Here is a 19,337-nt window from a genome sequence, read left to right on the forward strand (position 1 = left end):
TCAAATGACGTGGCACGCCAAGTCAAATAAAGAAGCCTATAGGGTCATGCCACGTGTCAAAATGATGCAGCATGTCTAGTCAAATCAAAAGCCAATGAAGATGCACCATGTGTACAAGTGACATGTTCCGGCCAATCAAATATCGGCATGTCAGCTTAATTCTGATTGGTCGACAGAAGCCTATCCTTATCACAACTCCTCCATCCTACAACTATAAATAGAGGTCTCATAATTCAGAAAAAGGATTGAAATTTAACAAGAAGCAAGGGAGAGCTCGTGGATCAAACACCGCAATTTCTCTACAAGCTGAAAGCATTCAAGCACTCAAGTATTTCTCTAGAAGTTCTAGAGATCCAGACGAAGATTCAAGACCAAGCTCAAAAGCCCTTGAATTCAAGTCCAAGTCAAAATTAAATCCATCAAGTTTAAGATCAAGCTCAAAAGCTCTTGAATTTACTATAGAAAAGGCGAATCAGAGGAATCATAGAGATTGTAACACTCATATTCTGAAATCAAATACAAAAGTTGTTGTGATATTTTCCTGTCTTGATTATTATTTTCTCGACGCGAATTTTATTGTCTACAATGGGCTTGGACATATTCTTAAAAACATGGCCTTAAATAACCATGTAAATAAGTAGACCAAAAATCAAATTAATGATCAAAAGGTATAAAATTTATGTATATAATTTATCGGTTTGGTTCGGTTATTTATTCGATTATTTTTTAATAGAACCATAACCAAATCAAATATTATTGGTTTTTAAAATTTAAAACCAAACCAAACCAAATGTCGATTTTTTTATTCGGTTTGGTTTTGGTTTTAACCAAAACTGTGAACAGCCCTAGTTGTAACTGAACACTAACTCTTTTTTATATATATATAATAATAAAATTGAGTTTATTGTGTTGAAAATAAAGGATAAAGCCCAAAAAATTGACAAAATAGATAAGTATGTTTCCTCATCAATGAGAGGTGCCACGTGGCGGGGCTAGTGCCCTGCTTTATATTATTATATAGATTTTAAGTTCTAACAATTTTAGAGTTCATTCGTATTATTAAGTTACGAAGTATTTCCTGAATGTTCCATTCTCATATTATTCTTAGATGAAAGAAGAACCAACTTTCTTCGATAGTACTATACTGAATATTTTATGAATGTGCTTTGTAACGAAGTGAAATGGAAAAGAAATTTAATTAACAGCATTCAAGATTAGACGCACTATAAACCTGAGAATTGTGAATGATCAAAATGACTCTGTACACAACATATATGTATCTTGATACTACCATAATGCCTCATCAGGTTATGCATGCATGCATTTTGTGTACAATAGGTAAACTGGTGAGACCATTTGATGCAACTTGAATATCCAAGAACTGAGACACAAGGATTTACTTTTAAAAATATATGTTTATTTGTGATATTTGAATGACATTTCTTACGTTTATCTTATGATTAATTCTCTTTCAACGGGGAGAAACCAATGAAAAGTCAAGGTAGAACCTCGCAGTTGGCCCAAACGAAGATTGACACTCAAAGACTTGAGGAACAGCACAAAAGAGGGAAAGTCGTGAGCACGTCAGACTCGTTAGTCAGGCATAGTGTGAGGCTGACTACAGACTGGAAGGTTATGATTTTTGTTTCAATTTCCGAAAGTGAATGTAGTAAGTGTAGATGGTGAATCAAGTGTGAACATCAACCAAAGGCGTCTTGGGGATCAAGAATAGCTAAACATTATGGCATCACAGTTCAAGCTATGTAAAATCTTAACAAACAGATAATATGGATTGAAGACAAGAATTGATAACGTGAACATTGAAGAGAACTTCAAATTATTTCTGAAACGGGTCAAGAAAAGTGGGCTTTTCCACAATGATGGGCTTCATTGTTTTAGAAGTCCTAAAACAATTGATCAGATCCACTGGGCTTGCCAGTCAAAGTCCATATCAGCAGCATTAACAGCAGTCTTACTATCAGGCCCAACAAAGATACAAGGTGAATATTCTGCAAATTCAGTGGGCAATGATCTCCAATGTAGATTTGGCTCCCACTCTGCTTCTTTCACAACCTTTAATATTTCCTTAACCACAACTTTGCTTCCTTCTGCTGATAAATGAACCCCATCCCTTCACACCCAAATATAAGAAGAAGTCAGAGTTGATTTGAGTTTAACTTATATACACTGATGATATAAGCACTTTAGCTTATATAAGCTAGTAATAGGTTATTGTTCATAACAAGTGAATCTAAATTTGGAATATAAGGTAGTTTACCTACTAAGAAGTGATATATTATATTAAATGGTATAAAAAATCTACACTATCAGTATATATCAACTAAATCCTCTGACAAACACCAAAGAAAATCACTTGTGGGGGTTGCACTTGTGAGGCAATTAAGGTTTCTCAATACGGAAATGTCGCGCAAGAGTTAGGATTCAAGAGTTCTTTTCTCCTAGTAAGCTCTAAAAAGGAGTAATCATGTTTTTGCACCATAAGTCTAGTAAATATTTTAGAGTTTAGGTTTCATGCACAAATACTGTTATACTGCAATAATTAAAGTAATACCTAGCTAGGTCTGCTATATTTTAAGAAAAATCCTTTTATAGCATTATGCTTGCTATATTAATAGATTAAACTGCATTGATCATATAAGAAAATATATACTGAGTTCATATAAATTAAAAATCAAAAATTTTGTGCCTTTAAGGATTTGTCAAGAATATTGAAGGTTTGGTCCAAGAATTAGGTGAGGTTCAACCATATTGCAAGAATATTATACACCTTAAGCCACGAATTTAATTTTTCAATCAATTATTTACTACTAACTAATAATTGAAGCTTTAAATTAAGATAGCAAACCTACGTGAAATGAGCAGTTAACCAATCGTCTCGATTTTGAAGTGCAGTCCAAAGATCTATCACCTTGATGCCCAACTCTTGGCACATTTTTATGCAAGCTTCTGAATATTTCTGTGATGACTCATTCGAACGCCGAGAATTTTTGGTTTCCAAAAGCAAACAATAATAGCAAGCCATCACTAACAAAATGCGAATTATTCCGTCGAAACGCTGTTAAAAGTATGAGATTTCTGACGAAAAGTTCGTTGAAAATGTTCCGACAAGTGAATTTCTGACGGACATTCCGTTAGAACGCTGTCAAAGATGTGAGATTTCTAACGAAAAGTTTGTCAAAACACTTTCTGACGAGCCAATTACCGCGAATTTCCCTGCTAAGAACTAAAATACGTGAATTTCCGACGGGCATCCTGTTATTGGAAATATGACATTTTGACGAAAAGTACGTCGAAAACATTTCAGATGGACATTCCATCAGAATGCTATTAAAAATGTGAGATAAAGTTCGTTTGGAATCATTTCCAACCAGCCAATTTCCGACAAATTTCCTTGCTGAGTTATGAAAATTAGTCTAAAGCCCTGTTTTAGTTAAATATCATTATATATTACCCGTATACTTTGATGATCTGTTCTTCATTCACTGCTGGAGTACTAAGAATTATTATCCGAGTCTTTTCCGATAGGCTCTGCAAGCAATTAATAAATCAAAAAAATTCAATTTGATAGCGTATAATTTTAATCTTTATAATATTTTGTGTTTATTATTTGCTCGGAGTTTTTCTTTTTTCTTTTTTATTTTTTTTACACTTTCATTCGGCAAGAATAATATAATGATGGACACACAGTTGAGTTCAAATTAAAATGGTTACCTTGAGATGAAGTATGATTTTCTTCATGTTTTGTACATATTCAAGAAGAGGAACGTGAGAAGTACTTAGACCATTTGGATCAGGTCTCACTGAGTCATTCCCACCAAAGTATACAATTACAAGTGATGTTGTACAGCTGCATCCTTAATTATATGAACAAATAAATATTATTAAGCATACGATAGCTTCTTCAACAATCTACTGGGTTAATTATATGGATGGTCGCTCAACTGTTATTTTGTTTTTCTATAAACTATTTTTTTTTAACGATTCTATCTAAATATCACGAAAGTCACTAAACTATTTTTATAACAAAAAAGTCATTCAATTTTGTAAGTATCACCGAAAGTCATTAGGAGGAAAAACAAAAGAGACATTTTATTTGAGAAGTAGGTAAAGTTGAATACCTTTTTCCTTACAAAAAAAATTGTTTAATAACTTTTTTGTGATACCTAGGCAAAAATGAAGGATTTTCTTGTTACAGATGAGTGACCTTTGATGAAATTATCAGCATTGTAATACCTTGGGAAATATTTGGTCCAAGACTTGAAGAGCGAGCCTTGTGTTCCAACCACCATATCCACGAAGCACTATCCCTATAACAAAGCATAACCAAACTGGTTTTAATATAACAGGGGGTATAAAAAAAAATGTTTTGATCCCCTAATATACTATCTCCATCTTTTGTGTTCTCCTATCGTTCAACTAAGCACATAGGACATTCAATTTTAATTTGAGCATGCATGTTTACAGTTACACCAATCAAGAAGTTAACCTTTGCAGTTACAAATTAAAGTAAGAATTACATATAAGTTAATCATGATTAAGTGAAAATATGTAAACAAAAGCTATGTGTCTTGCATTTGTTCGTTTGGTAAAAACACAAGGCGCAAGTAAGTACTCCTTCTGGTTCAAAATAAGTACTCACTTAGCCGTTAGCATATCCTTAAGATAATACTAACTTCTAGAAAAAATAGGTATTTTGACTAAAATACTCTTAATTAAAATTTGCATGAGTACTATTAACTTGACACATTAAGATTTGGTAACATAGCATTTAATAAGTGCAAATCCAAAAAAAACAAAGTTAATGCTATCTTGATTATGTAAGTGGACACCTATTCTGAACCAGGGGCGGCTCAACCATATCAGGGGCCTAAGGCCAAACTCTAATGAGGGGCCTTAACTTAAAAAATAATATATATATATATATATTAAAATTTCTTTTTCTAGCTTTTTGAGACGCAAAATTACAAATAATTTTTTTTATATCAATATCGTCTAATAGTTCTTTTTCAATTGACAATATAGCTAATCCGTTCAATCTTTCTTGATACATATACAAATGAAATATTAATATAAATAAAAAGTATGAAAACTAATAAAAGTAGAAAGATAGAGCCTGATTCAAGAGATGGATAACTTGTTTTAAAATAATTTTCGCTCTTCCAAATCCACAACCCTTGAAACTTGAAAACGAAATCCAAAGTATATCTTAGACTCTTTTTTCATCTCAAAATAGTGTTTGATCAATTGATTTTGAGCATATGGAGAAGAAAGATTAAAGAGTTTAGTTGAGATTGAAGAATAAAAAATCAAAGAAAACTTTTGTGTTTGATAAATAATGAATATTGAGAAAAAGTTAAAAAATGTTTAGAAAAAACTAAAAAGTTAAATATAAAGTACAATAATTTAATAGAGAAAAGATGTATCAGCTATAGTGCTACACTCTTAGTATGAAATTACGTGTCCCTAAAATATTGTCTTTATGAATGGTACTTTTCATCTTTCTTTCACCAACTTTTCTTATTCTCTTCCAATCCCAAAAGGTCACTTTTCTTCCCTTTTTTATGCTTTTTTTTTTTGGTTGCTGATTCCCCTTTTTATGCAACAACCCAATAGGTGGTAATTTTTTTCTAAACTACTAGATATTTTTTTAAAAAAAAAAATAGTTCATATAAAATAGGAAAAATTTCATAAATATACAATTTGCTTACTTACATTGCAAAAAAATAGCCCAAAATTTACATTGCAAAGCTTTTGCCCAAAAACACTTTTATATAGTATTATACACTTATATACAAAAGATAGGTACATTATATATATAAGTGTTTGAAGATGTATAATGTTTAGGCATATACACTAAAAAATATAATTATACAATATTATACAAGCAAATATGAATGTATACACATTTATGCACAATTATACAACTATTGTATAATGTGTAGGTATATACACTAAAAAAATATTATTATACAATATTATACACGAAAATACGAACGTCTACACAATTATACAAATATTGTACAATGTGTAGGTATATATACTAGAAAATATAATTATACAATATTATACGCGAAAATAATCGCGTATACACATTTATACACAATCATTCAAAATCGGGTACACAATATTATACACATGGTATACACCATTTTACAAAACTCCGATTTTTTTTTTACAACAATGTTTAAAAACTCGATATACAATATTATACACTCAGTATACAAACATTATACAAAGTTATAAGAGGTGTTTATATACACATATACTCTATTATACAGTATTCTACAACATTATACAAAATTATAAGAGGTGTTTATACACTCCTATACGCTATTATACAATATTATATACTATTATACAAAAACTAACTTCATCTTCTTTCTTGAATCCAAGCACCAAATCCATCCAAAACACCTCAAAAGCTACACCACATCACCCTAAATTTCATATTTAGGTTCTTCAATACGTACCCGATCTTTTGCAACAATATCCACTTAAAATGGAGCTTATTTATAAAAACCTGATTTCAAACTTTGAAGCTTCGAGCATTAACAATGGCCGCTTATGGAGTTTCTGCTTCTTGTTCATGTTAAATCAATAGATAATCACGTTTTTTTAGCTTCAAACAACAGATTCTATTCAACAAATTCGAACTCCTCAAATCAAATTAAAGATAACTTCGAAATCTATAAATGTTAAAATTGAGCTTTGTCATATACTTGGCTTGTATTTAAAAAAAATGAATTACTCCAAATATTGTTGCTAATATTTGTGTACTTCATTATTTTCTCTGAATTGTTGAAATTTTACTAAAGGCACTGTCACACATAGGCTTGTCTGGTGGAAGAAGAGATAGGGAGTTCATGTGCCTATGTAGAAAGAGAGAGGAGGAGGAGGGAGTGAGTCATATTTTGTAAAATTTTAAAAAATGGGTCAATTTTGATTGTATTATTACCTTAATTAACATAGGGTGTAATTTGACCTATAAAATAATGTGTGACCCCCATAATTGTGGGGCCTTAGGCAATTGCCTATGTGGCCTATAAGTTTTGAGGAGTCCAGAACTAAAATGACCCAAAAAAAAAAAAAAAATTTGAACCAAAATACCCCCAATAAAAAAAAAAGGTGACATAAGTATCTTTAGCGTAGTAATTTACTGCGCCCTTTAGCGCAGTAAATTACTGCGCTAAAGGACTTAACCGTGATGGCGCGGCTAAGTCATTTAACGCAGTAAAATACTGCGCTATAGAACCCAGTAAAAAAAAATCTATAACGCAGTATTTTACTGCGTTATAGAAACAGTAAAAAAAAAATTGGCTTTGTTTTCATTAGCTTAAAGTTTTTTATTTTTAGGGTTTAGATTTATGTGTGTTATTTTTTTAAAGCGTAACTTTATTTCGAATATACGCGATTTTTTGTGCTCGGACGTCCGATTTACGCGATTTTTTGCGCTCGAACGTCCGATTTACGCGATTTTTTGCGCTCGGATGTCCGATTTACGCGATTTTTTTTTTTTGCAACATATTCTAAATAAAGTTACTCATTAAAAAATAACTCACTTAAGGAACACTTAGTGTTTTTTTCCATAAAAAGATCGCAACATCTTATTTTAATAAATCTTTTCTTTGCAACACTTAGTGTTTTTTCCATACTTTGACCAACGATTAGTCCTGTGTCAAGACTCCAAAACGTCAATATTTTATATAGAACCTGATATTTTTTTTTTTGCGCACTATAATGTAGGCTTAATACATCAAGGATACGTAAACGTTCGGATCGTCATTTTAGGGGTTGAAAAGGTACCCGAAGTAAGTTTTGTTTGGAAACTTTAGGTTTAAGTGTTTTATTTTTTAAGGTTTTGATTTAAGCGTGTTATTTTTTTAATCTAGACATAACTTTATTTTAAATATAAATCTAATTCTAAAAATATAGGGAGAAAAACTAGTTGTAAAGTGGTCAAATTTTAGATGGTTGCGCTGGAATGTCCGTTTTATGCGATTTTTTTTTTTTATCTTTGTGTATTTTTTCGAGATCTACGCGGAAAAACTGTCACAAGGTGGTTTGGCCGAGCCAATTTTTTAAAAAACACTTGTTATCCTATTCAATTTCAATTTTTCCCCAAATTGGCTTGAAGTTTTTAGTTTTCGTTACTTATAATATGATGATACGCAATAGATTTCAACGTAAAAATTTCGGGGCAAGGAATAGTGCCATTCACGCTAAGCCAGAACAAAACTCCGGTGAACACGCCAGTGGGGGAAAACATGGGAGTGGCGGAGATACAACAAAGCCCTATGAAAGAGGCATGGGCAGATCAAGTGGAAAATGAAGCCAATGGGGAACAAATCTCAGGTAAGATACAAACCCTAGACTTGAAATTGGCAACTCCATGGAGTAAAGTAGTTGGGGAAACACCGATAGAAGAGGGATTTGACTTAACGGGTAATGCGACGGAGACCACAAATGTGAAAATAACCCTAGATGACATTAAAGAGGAAGTAGATTATTGGAGCACAACAGTTGTATGCTATGTCCTAGGATCGAAACCCCCCTCCCCCAAAGTGTCATGAAGGGGTATTTTTTGAGAATATGGAAAGGATTGGGGATAGAAAAAGTTGCAATGGCGAACAGGGGTGTGTTCTTAGTGAGATTTCATTGTGCTGATAGTAGAGGGCAAGCTGTGGAACAAGGAGTGCAGATGTTTGACAGAAAACCAATAGTGGTAAAGCTATGGAGGCCTGAAATTGACATCACAAAAGAAACAATGAACAAAGTACCAATATGGATCAGATTACGAGGGCTTGATATTAAATATTGGGGTAAAGGAGCATTGACAAAGATAGCAAGCCTGGTAGGGACTCCATTGAAAGCAGATAAAGCAACGACACAGAAGGACAGACTTACATTTGCTAGAATATTGGTGGAAATGCCACTAGATAAACCATACCCAACTGAGATAATGTTTGAGAATGAATATGGAAGAATAATTGAACAAGAGGTGGAGTATGAATGGAAGCCAGTAATGTATACCAGGTGTAAAAAATTTGGCCATGAAATTGGAGACTATAGGAGACAGAAGAGGGGTGAAGCATGGGCTGCTAGACTGAACTTGGGCAAACAACAAGGGGACACAATTGAACAATGCAACAATCAGGAAAAACCATGAGCAGGGCACAACAAGCCACCACAACAACATTACAAAGTTGTGTCACCAAAGAGATAACAGAACACCATACCTGAGCGGCTGCTGAATACGAAAAATACTTTTGAACCTTTGAACCAAGCAGAATCAGCTGAGAAAGAAGAGGGGCAATGTAGCTCAAGTACAAGGCATGAAAAGAATGCAAACACACAGGAGATGCAGCCACCACAAAATAATAAACCAGAAGAGGAAAGAGGGGTACCTGAAATGAGGAGAAAAGGGGGAAACCCCATACCCCATGGATAACATCGGATTCTGGAATACCAGAGGTCTAAATAGAAGACCTAAACAACAGGAGATGCAGGTGTTTATTCAGAACTCCAAGGTGAGTCTATTTGGACTTCTGGAAACTAAGATTAAGAGAACAAAAGCCCAACTGGCTGCTCTTAATCTTTATAAAGGATGCTCATTTACAACAAACCTTTCAGCACACCCTGGAGGTAAAATATGGGTACTTTGGAAGCCGGGAATAAATGAGGTAGACATTGAAGTAGTAACAGCGCAGCTGATTCACTGTAAAGTGAAACACAGAGGTACTGGTCACAAATTCAATATAACTATGGTGTATGGGTTCAATGAATGTGTACTACGAAGGGAGTTGTGGGCAGAAATCAGGCATATACACAGTAAAGTCCAAGGACCTTGGGCAATAATGGGGGACTTCAACTGCATACTACACAGAGAGGAAAGAATGGGAAGCCCAGTCACACTTGCTTAACTAAGAGATTTTAGGAAATGTGTGGCAGATACAGAGCTACAAGACCTGAAATCATCTGGTGCATTTTTTGCCTGGAGCAATAAGCAAAGAGTGGAAAATAGGGTGCAAAGCAGGATAGATAGAGTCTTGGTGAACAGTGATTGGATCAATCAACTCCCAGCATCAGAGGTCCATTGCAAGAATGAAGGTGTTTTTGACCACTGCCCTGGTATCATCATATGGGAGAATGGAGGGACACAAGGAAGGAAACAATTCAAATATTTTAATATGTGGAACATGGTACCTGACTACAAAGAAAACGTGAAAGCAAGTTGGGAAGCAAGAGCAACATGAAGGAAATTGTTCCAGGTGGTAGGAAAGCTTAACAGATTGAAGAAAGTGCTACTTGCACTAAACAAAGACAGGTTTAGTAGAATTGAAATACAGGTAGAAGAAGCAATGGAAAAGCTAATACAATGTCAACAAAAAATCCAGCAACATCCCAAGAATGGAACACTGATAGAACAAGAGATCACACTAAACCAGGAGTGTATTAAACTGGATAAGGCCAGAGAAATGTTTCTCAGACAGAGAAGCAAAATACAATGGCTCAAAGAAGGGGACCAAAACACAAGGTTCTACCACAATGCACTAAAAGCAAGAAGAACCCAAAATAGAATTTTCTCAGTTAAAATAGCTGATGGGAGCCCAGCAACAGATCTAAAGGGGGTTGCAAATGCTTTCATTGACTATTATAAGCAGTTGCTGGGAACCAGGAATGATCAAAGGCAGCATGCTAATAGTGAAATAATCAGAAGTGGAGCATTGGTAACCGAAGAGCAAAGAAGCAGGCTAATAGAGAGGTTCACAGAGAAAGAGCTTAAAGCAGCCCTATGGGAAATACATGGAGACAAGGCCCCAGGCCCGGATGGGTATGGGTGTTAGTTCTTCAAGGATAGTTAGGAAACTGTGAAAAACTACTTAGTGGATGGAGTCATGGAGTTCTTTGATACAGGGAGGCTGCTGAAAGGGGTAAATGATACAGTCCTAACACTGATTCCCAAAAGCAACCATGCTGATTCAGTGTTGGACTACAGACCAATAGCGTGCTGCAACACCCTATATAAAATAATATCCAAGATAATGTGCAACAGACTGAAGGAAGTATTACCTGGGATAGTGTCAGAAAATCAAAGTGCTTTTGTTGCTGGGAGGACAATAGTGCAAAACATACTTATATGTCAAGATCTAGTGAGGCTATACAACAGGAAAAACACAACTAGAAGCTGCTTAATAAAAATAGACCCGAGAAAGGCTTATGACATTGTGGAATGGGATTTTGTGAAGGAAATGCTACATGGGCTGAACTTTCCTCATAAATTTATTAGATGGGTAATGGAGTGTGTGTCCACAACTAAGTATACTATTGCTATAAATGGAGGACTACATGGCAATATAGAGGGGAAAAGAGGCCTCAGGCAAGGTGATCCCTTATCCCCCCTATTGTTTGTCATATGTATGGAGTACTTCACAAGGATCATGAAGTGGGTATCCGAACAAGAAGGATTTGAATGCCACACAAAATGTAGGAGCCTAAAGCTTAACCATCTCTGTTTTGCGGATGACATGCTCATATTCAGCAAAGGGGAATTCCTACCAGTGGTACTGATGCTAAGGGGAATGAAAACCTTCTCAGAGGCATCAGGTCTAACCACCAGCAATGCTAAATCAAATATATTCTCAGCCAACATGCCTGCTCAGATGGTAGATGACCTTTGTGAATTAACTGGATACTCAAAAGGAAGACTACCATTCAGATACCTAGGGGTGCCCATATCATCCGAAAGGCTCTCAGCAGTAGAATGTGAAATGCTGGGGGAAAAAATGGTGGCCAAAATTAGGACATGGGGCTCTAGGAATCTCTATTATGCTGGGAGAGTCCAGCTAGTAAATTCAGTACTGATGAACATTCATGCGTATTGGTCCTCCAGTTTTCTACCACCAATGGGAGTTATAAAGGAGATAGTTGCTATTTGCAGAAATTTTATTTGGCGTGGGCATGCTACAACAGGTAAATCACCACTAGTAGCTTGGGACGATATATGCAAACCACAAAAAGAGGGAGGACTGGAGTGAAAGACTGCCATATATGAAATGAAGCAGCGGTAGCAAAATATATGTCGAATATAGCAAACAAGACTGACAACCTCTGGGTCAAATGGGTGAATCACATCTATCTAAAAGAGACAGACTGGTGGCAATACCAGCATCCACAAAACAGTAGCTGGTATTGGAAGAAAATATGCAGGTTAAGGAGCAAATTTGAAGCTGGATATACACAAAATGGGTGGCTCACAGCCCATGGCAAGTACACTATCAAAAGTGGCTACCAATGGAGAAAGGGAGCTGGTATTGAGTGGCCATGGTGGAGAGGAGTTTGGAACACTGCAAGCATCCCAAAGCACAGTTTTATTAGCTGGCTTGCAATGAAAAGGCGACTGCTGACAAGGGACAGGCTGAAGAGAATGGGAATAATCAAAGAGGAAGCATGCCTGCTATGTGGAGAGCACCCAGAGACCACTAACCACCTTTTCTTCAGGTGTATCTTTTCTAAACAGTGCATGAAGGAATTAATGCAATGGTTAAATGTAAAGACAAGATGTGAGAATGCACAACAAATATGGAGAAGCATTGCAAGAAAAGCAAAGGGGAATATTAGCAGAGCTTTCCAATGGGCTGTAGTCAAAGCAACAATATATCACATATGGTCGGCAAGGAATGGAGCACTTTGGAACAACAAAGTACCTAGACCCCAACTGGTAAGTAGCCAAGTACAACTGGAATGCAAGCAGCGAATTTTTGAATTAATGTATAGGAAGAAGTGCAAAGATAAGGCTTGGATAGAAAAATTATATGCATCGAGAATCAAAATAGGGAGGTAGATAAAGTGGGTAGCGGATATGTGCATAGGGGTTTTGTTTTCATTAGAGAAGATCCCACTGTCTGAGAGATGGACAAACTAGGATTTTAATGTAAATACAAGAGGAGGAAAGCAATAAAATGTTCGGTAAAAAAATAAAATAAAATTCGGGGCAATGTAGCTGTGAATGTCAATTTCACTTTTGTGGTTTCAATTTTTCAAAATAAAGCTGACTAATTTTTTCGACATATAAAGTTGACTAAAATAACCTTATAAAAATAGAGCACTTAAATCTAAAGTTTTCAAACAAAACTTACTTCGAACACCTTTTCAACCCCTAAAATGACGATTCGAACGTTTACGTATCCTTGATGTATTGAGCCTATATTATTGTACGCAGAAAAAAATATCAGGTTCTATATAAAATATTGATGTTTCGGAGTCTTGACACATGACTAATTATTGGTTAAAGTATGGAAAAAAACACTAAGTGTTGCCAATTTTTTTTTTAAAATGGGTTCCTTAACCGCGCCGTTACGGTTAAGTCTTTTAGCGCATTAAATTACTGCGCTAAAGATATTTATGTCACTTTTTTTTTTGTTGGGATATTTTGGTTCAAATTTTTTTTTTTTTTTGGGTCATTTTGGTTCCGGACTCAAGTTTTGAGCGGACACTGCAATTTGAAATAAAATAAAAGGGCCAAAAGTAGTATTTAATACTAGTGCTTTCTCTCAGAGCTCTTCAATTAAAATTTACAATCATTAACTGGATGCTAAAACCCAAACTCAACAATTTTATCCTCTACTTGCAGAACTAACTGAAAGAAACAAAACATGGAAAAGAAAACAACAAATTAAAGGAAGAAGAAGAGATAAATACCTTGCAAGCGTATAAATCAGTGAGAATAGCACCCCAGCCTTCATGACTATAGCTGAACTGTACTATTGATGATCCAAATAGAACTATTTGTGGTCTATTTGGTCCAACCATCCTTATTGAAAAAAGGGCCAAATATACCTTTCGTTATATTTTGAGTCCAAATATATTTCTGTCGTTATAATTTGAGTTTAAATATATCTCTGTCTTATACTTTAGCACAGAAATTACCCTCATTTTAACTGAAGGACACGTGTCATCATTCTATTTGCCTATTTTAAATTATTCACTAATTAATTAAAAATCAACTCATAACCCGGTATCCAAGTAAAAGATCCATGACCCGAAAATTTTGAATGGTGCATTTTAATTTTCTTTCGGTTTTGAATTAATTAAAAAAATCTATTTGTTTGGTTCGTTATTTGACTGAAAATAATTGTGTTTCGATCCGCTTCAATGCTTTGAAAAAAGAAGAACATGAAAATGGAATTCTAGATGATCGGAATTTATACAATGGGAACTTCCTTTTAGAATCATCCAAACAAAATGTTAGTTAGAGTGAACTCAAACTTCTTGCATTTGAGCTTTATTAATTAATTTTTTCTTTTACACTCCCTTATATCCTGAGAAGTTAGAATGGTTTTATGATTTCTGACGAGGTAAGGCAGACTGAAGAATTTTTGCTTGGGCAGGACCTCTTATCCACCATTTGGTAGTTATCGTCGTGCATTGAGTAGCTCCGGCGTACCGGCGAACAGGGTGCCGGCATTTGAAGAAGCAGCCATTGAAAAATAGGATATCGGGTCATGAGTCTTTTTAATTGGATACCGGGTTATGCGTTGAATTTTAATTAATTAGTGGATAGTTTAAAATAGGCAAATAGGATGATGACAAGTGTCCCTCCATTAAAATGAAGGGTATATTTGTGTTAAAGTATAAAGAAGCGATATATTTGAAACCCAAATATAATGACAGGATATATTTTAATCCAAAATATAACGAAGGTTATATTTAGATCTTTTTCAATAATACAGGGTATATTTGGCCATTTTCCGATTATTTAAATAGGAAAACATCAACATTCTTACACCGTTGCATGTCCCCTTTTTATTGTATATTCTTGTATTAGAAAGATTTCTTTCCACCTCGGCAAATGCTAAACTTTTGTATGGATTTGTTCTTCTTTTAAAAGCACTCATTGCGAGTTGCAACCGCAGTTGTCAATTTTTAACTTATTGCTTCATTGCTATAGGTACGTTGAAAAGTAAGACAATAGAATCGTGGGGGTGGGTGGGGCATATCAAATTTTTCAATTTTTGAAATTAACTTCTTAGGGAAATGCAACTGGGGCTACCCACTTTAAGCATAATTTAGGACCCATTTGGCCACGGGAATTTTTATTTTTTTTTCCACTTTTTTTCAGTTTTTTTTTTTTTTTTCACAATTTTCACTTTTTGGACTGTTACTTTTCTCTTTCATTTTTCAAAGTTTACCCTTCAAGTTGGGAAGGTACTGCACATGACAGTAGAGTGCTTGAGAATGCAATTGTTGACCCGGAGGTAAAATTTTCTTTTCCACCACAAGGTATATAACCTGAAATACATTATATTTCATTTGTTGTTACCTTGTTTGAGTAGTTACATTTATTTTATTTTAATAGATAAATATTACATTGTTGACGCTGGTTTTCGGAACACGAAATGATTTTTAGCGCCATACAAAGGGATACGGACCTTTTGAATGACTACAGAGGGAGTGAAAGAGAGCCTCAAAACGGCAAAGAGTTATTTAACTATAGACACTCATCTCTACACAATGTGATTGAAAGAACATTTGGAGCATGGAAAAGTAGATTCAAAATATTCTGACATGTCATGAACAATTATGATGTAGACACACAAGTTAGGATTGTAATTGATTGTGCTGTGTTGCATAATTTTTACGGGAACACCAAAGCAGTGATGGAATATTTATAAAGTATGAACACGATGATATAGATGTTGATGGCACCGATGAACAAGGAACGGGGATTAACAATGCATCTTCGTCTTCTCGGTCAGCTGATCGGGAAATGCATGCTCGACGAGAACAGATTGCTCACAGAATGTGGGAGAATTATATTAAAGAATAGCAAATTAATAGTGTTGTTGATTTTTAATAATCATGTTCAGTGGTTTTGCTGTAATTATGTTTATTAATTCCTGTCAATATTTCCTTAGTCATGAGTTGCTCGCTCTTTTATTCATTAGTTAGTGCTTTGTAATGTTTAATTACGAACATTCTAGTTATTCTTGGCTGTGTTTGTGAAGAAAATATCAGTATTTACATCTATGTAGATATTTGAAAACTATTGTTTTCTATCTTTGGTGATTTTGTTAGTTCTTAAAAATTAGGGGTATAAATCATATTTCATGTTTATTGAAAAAAGTACATTAAAAAAAAGCAAATACTATTTGCAAATACTTTAATCAACTCCAACTCCAATTTCAAAAATTCCAAAAAAAAAGCGAATTTATTTTTGGTGTCTATGGCCAAACGCCTACTTAGTATGTTGTAAATAGGTATATACATATAAAATATTAAACACGTACATATCTATTAGACACAATTAAGTTATGGTAAAAGGAAAATCCCAAAATCAGGCCATGACAACTGGGTACGAAAAGGTAAGCATCTTAGCAAGCTTACTTTGTATTTTACATGCACATTCATATTTGCGTTCATACATCAAAACCAGAATCTTGCCAGCTGCAATCTAAATAATATTCTTTGTGGGAGTATTTACTCATTTTTGATATTATTTAGTTACTAGTTTTACCTCTAGCTATTAGCTATCCCCAACTAGTAATGTGATACAAATGGTTTTGACCAATACAATCATAAATTCAAGAGAATTAAATTGGGCAGGTTGAGATGTCTTTCATCCTGCTTGGACAGCCACCTCCATTTTCCCAGCCTTGGTATTGATCTGGATTCTGGAATTAATTAATTTCTTGTCACTTAGTACATCGAATTCCAAAGGAATGCAGAGCTGGACCTTGAAAAGGGACTTTGTGAGTTTATGTTAGTGTATAAACATCTGCCCATTGGGCTTAGCTGCTGATCCACACAAAAAAGGTAAAATTTAAGTGGGATGATTAGTAAAAAGTGGCAAATTTTTAATGCGAATATAAAATTTAAACAAAAATATCCTTAGTTAAAACATGAAAAAATTCCAACACATGGTGCTGGAGTTCAAACTTTGATAAGTGGAACTCCGACAAATGTGTTGGAGTTTCAAACTGCATGAACAATTAATGGAGTTCAAACTTTTATCAGTTCAAACTCCAGGAACGATTCATGGAGTTCAAACTTTTCACAATCTAAATGTGAAATTTTCTGAAGGTTCAAACTCCTTAGATGATCCATGGAGTTCAAACTTTTCATAATCTAAGTGTAATAAATTGCTAGAATTTCAAAATTCAAACTACAGGAACAGTTCACGGAGTTCCAACAAGTAAATGTTCGAACTCCAGTAAACAAATTCTGGAATTTTTTCCTTGTTTCTAATTATAGGGATATTTTTGTTAAAATTTTATTTTTACATTAAAATAATTAAACATTAAAATAATTTTGAAATACTGGCTGCAACTTAACTAAAGGTCTAAAAAATGGCTACTCCCTCTATCCCAATATATGTGATATACTTTGACTAGGCACATAGTTTAAGAAATAAAGGAATTTTTTGAAACTTGTGGCCTAAAACAAGTCATAGATATTTGTGCGACTATAAATCATTTCATTAAGGGTAAAAGGGGAAATTTGAACTTAAATTATTTTTAAATATAGAAATGTATTATTATTTTTGAGATAGACTAAAAGGAAAATGTATCATATAAATTAGAACGAGAGAGTATTTCTTTTAAAAAAAAAGACATTTTACCATGGTTGTCCTTTTGGGCTTTGCTATCCAAAGATGCTGTAACTACTTTTTTTTTTTTTGTACGGATTGACCTTCATTTGGGGTGGTCTTTAATTTTTTCCCTTCAAATTGGTGGTCTTTAAGTTTTGCTCTTCGCCTAATACCCCGACGTTGTGGGTTGGAACCTCAGCTCATTAAAAAAAGAAATCGCAAGGTAGAGTTTTTGGCAACCTCTGCCTAGCTATTTTTTAAAAAAAAAACTGAGCAGAAATTCGAACCCGAAACTCTAAGGTTTTAAGTGAAGGGCAAAAGTTAAATACTTTCATCTTGATGGCCAAAACTTAAAGACCACCCCAATATAAGGACATTACTGCTAATTGGCCCTGTAACTGTGAAAGGCCCACTTAACTACTGGGCCTATCCACTTGGATAAGGGTCATTCACACAAATATCCTTATTCGGGGGTGGTCTTTAATTTATGTCCCTCAAATTGCTAGTCTTTAATTTTTATCCTTCGACACTTTAAGTGGCTGAAAATATCTCTCAGATTCTGGATTCAAACCCTAGCATAGTATAAAAGAAAAAGCGCAAGGCAGAATCTAATAGCAAATTATGCCTATTCGGTCAAAATTAAGGCCTAACTTCTGTAGAATCTTAGCAATGTAAAAAAAAAAATTGCCTTAAAAAAAATTGCCTTGCGAAATTCAAAATTTTGGCTTATAGGGCAGAATTTACTTATGCCTTATAAGGCAGAATTTTCTTGAAGCTTTGCCTTGCGAAATTGTTTTTATTTTTATTGAGCGGGGTTCGAACCCAGAATCCCGGAGTATCTTTGGTCATTTTTTTAACGAAAGGGAAAAAAAAAAAATTAAAGACCAGCAATTTGAGGGGCGAAAATTAAAGACCAATGCCTTTGAAAGCAATCCGCGCAAAAAACACACGACAACTCTCGATACGTTAAGCTTCTTTTGGTCCCAAACCCATTCCAATTTTAAGACATGATATACATATATACACACACACACCCATGTTTGTAGTTCGAAAGGAAGAGGATCCCAGGAAATTTATTCGAACTTAATTCTTCCAAAATTTTCTATTCCAATTAAACGGTATATATATATATATATATATATATATATATATATATATATATATATATATATATATATATATATATATATATATATATATATATATATATATATGCATGTATGTATATACACACACATGTTTGTAGTTCAAACACAGGAAATTTATTCGAACCTAACTCTTTCGAAATTTTCTATTCCAATAAACGGCCTTTGGTTGTCCAATGAGAATTGACTACCATGAGGGTTATTCTTTGATCTATTTTCACATTAATGGCCTTTGTGTTAAACATTATGTAAAGTTTAATGGCCTTTCGAAGTATATCTAGCTAACCCCCTCCAAAGAAAAAAGAAGCTTAATACGTAAGAGTCATGAAAAGAACGGCATTATCAGAACCAAGTCAGATGTGACATAATATTTGTTGAGCTTTCATTACAAGCAAGTACTTGAGTAATAATTTTATAGATTGATGATTTTCAATTTTCTCCTCGATCCTTTAATTTGGACTTAAGGAAACAAAACAACTGGAACTAAATATTTACAAACTACAAACCAGTTTTGTCATGAAAAAGGACGGTTTTATGTACTATAAGTTTATAGTTTATGCTACCAGAAAGTTGTGTGTTGTTGT

General features: G+C 34.2%; 1 pseudogene; it reads right to left on the reverse strand.

The window, feature by feature from the left end:
* Positions 1 to 1,917: 1,917 nt before the first annotated feature.
* Positions 1,918 to 13,830, reverse strand: LOC132608181 (GDSL esterase/lipase CPRD49-like; annotated as a pseudogene).
* Positions 13,831 to 19,337: the final 5,507 nt, after the last annotated feature.

The sequence above is a fragment of the Lycium barbarum genome, chromosome 8 (assembly GCF_019175385.1).
Source record: "Lycium barbarum isolate Lr01 chromosome 8, ASM1917538v2, whole genome shotgun sequence".
Classification (NCBI taxonomy): Eukaryota; Viridiplantae; Streptophyta; class Magnoliopsida; order Solanales; family Solanaceae; genus Lycium; species Lycium barbarum.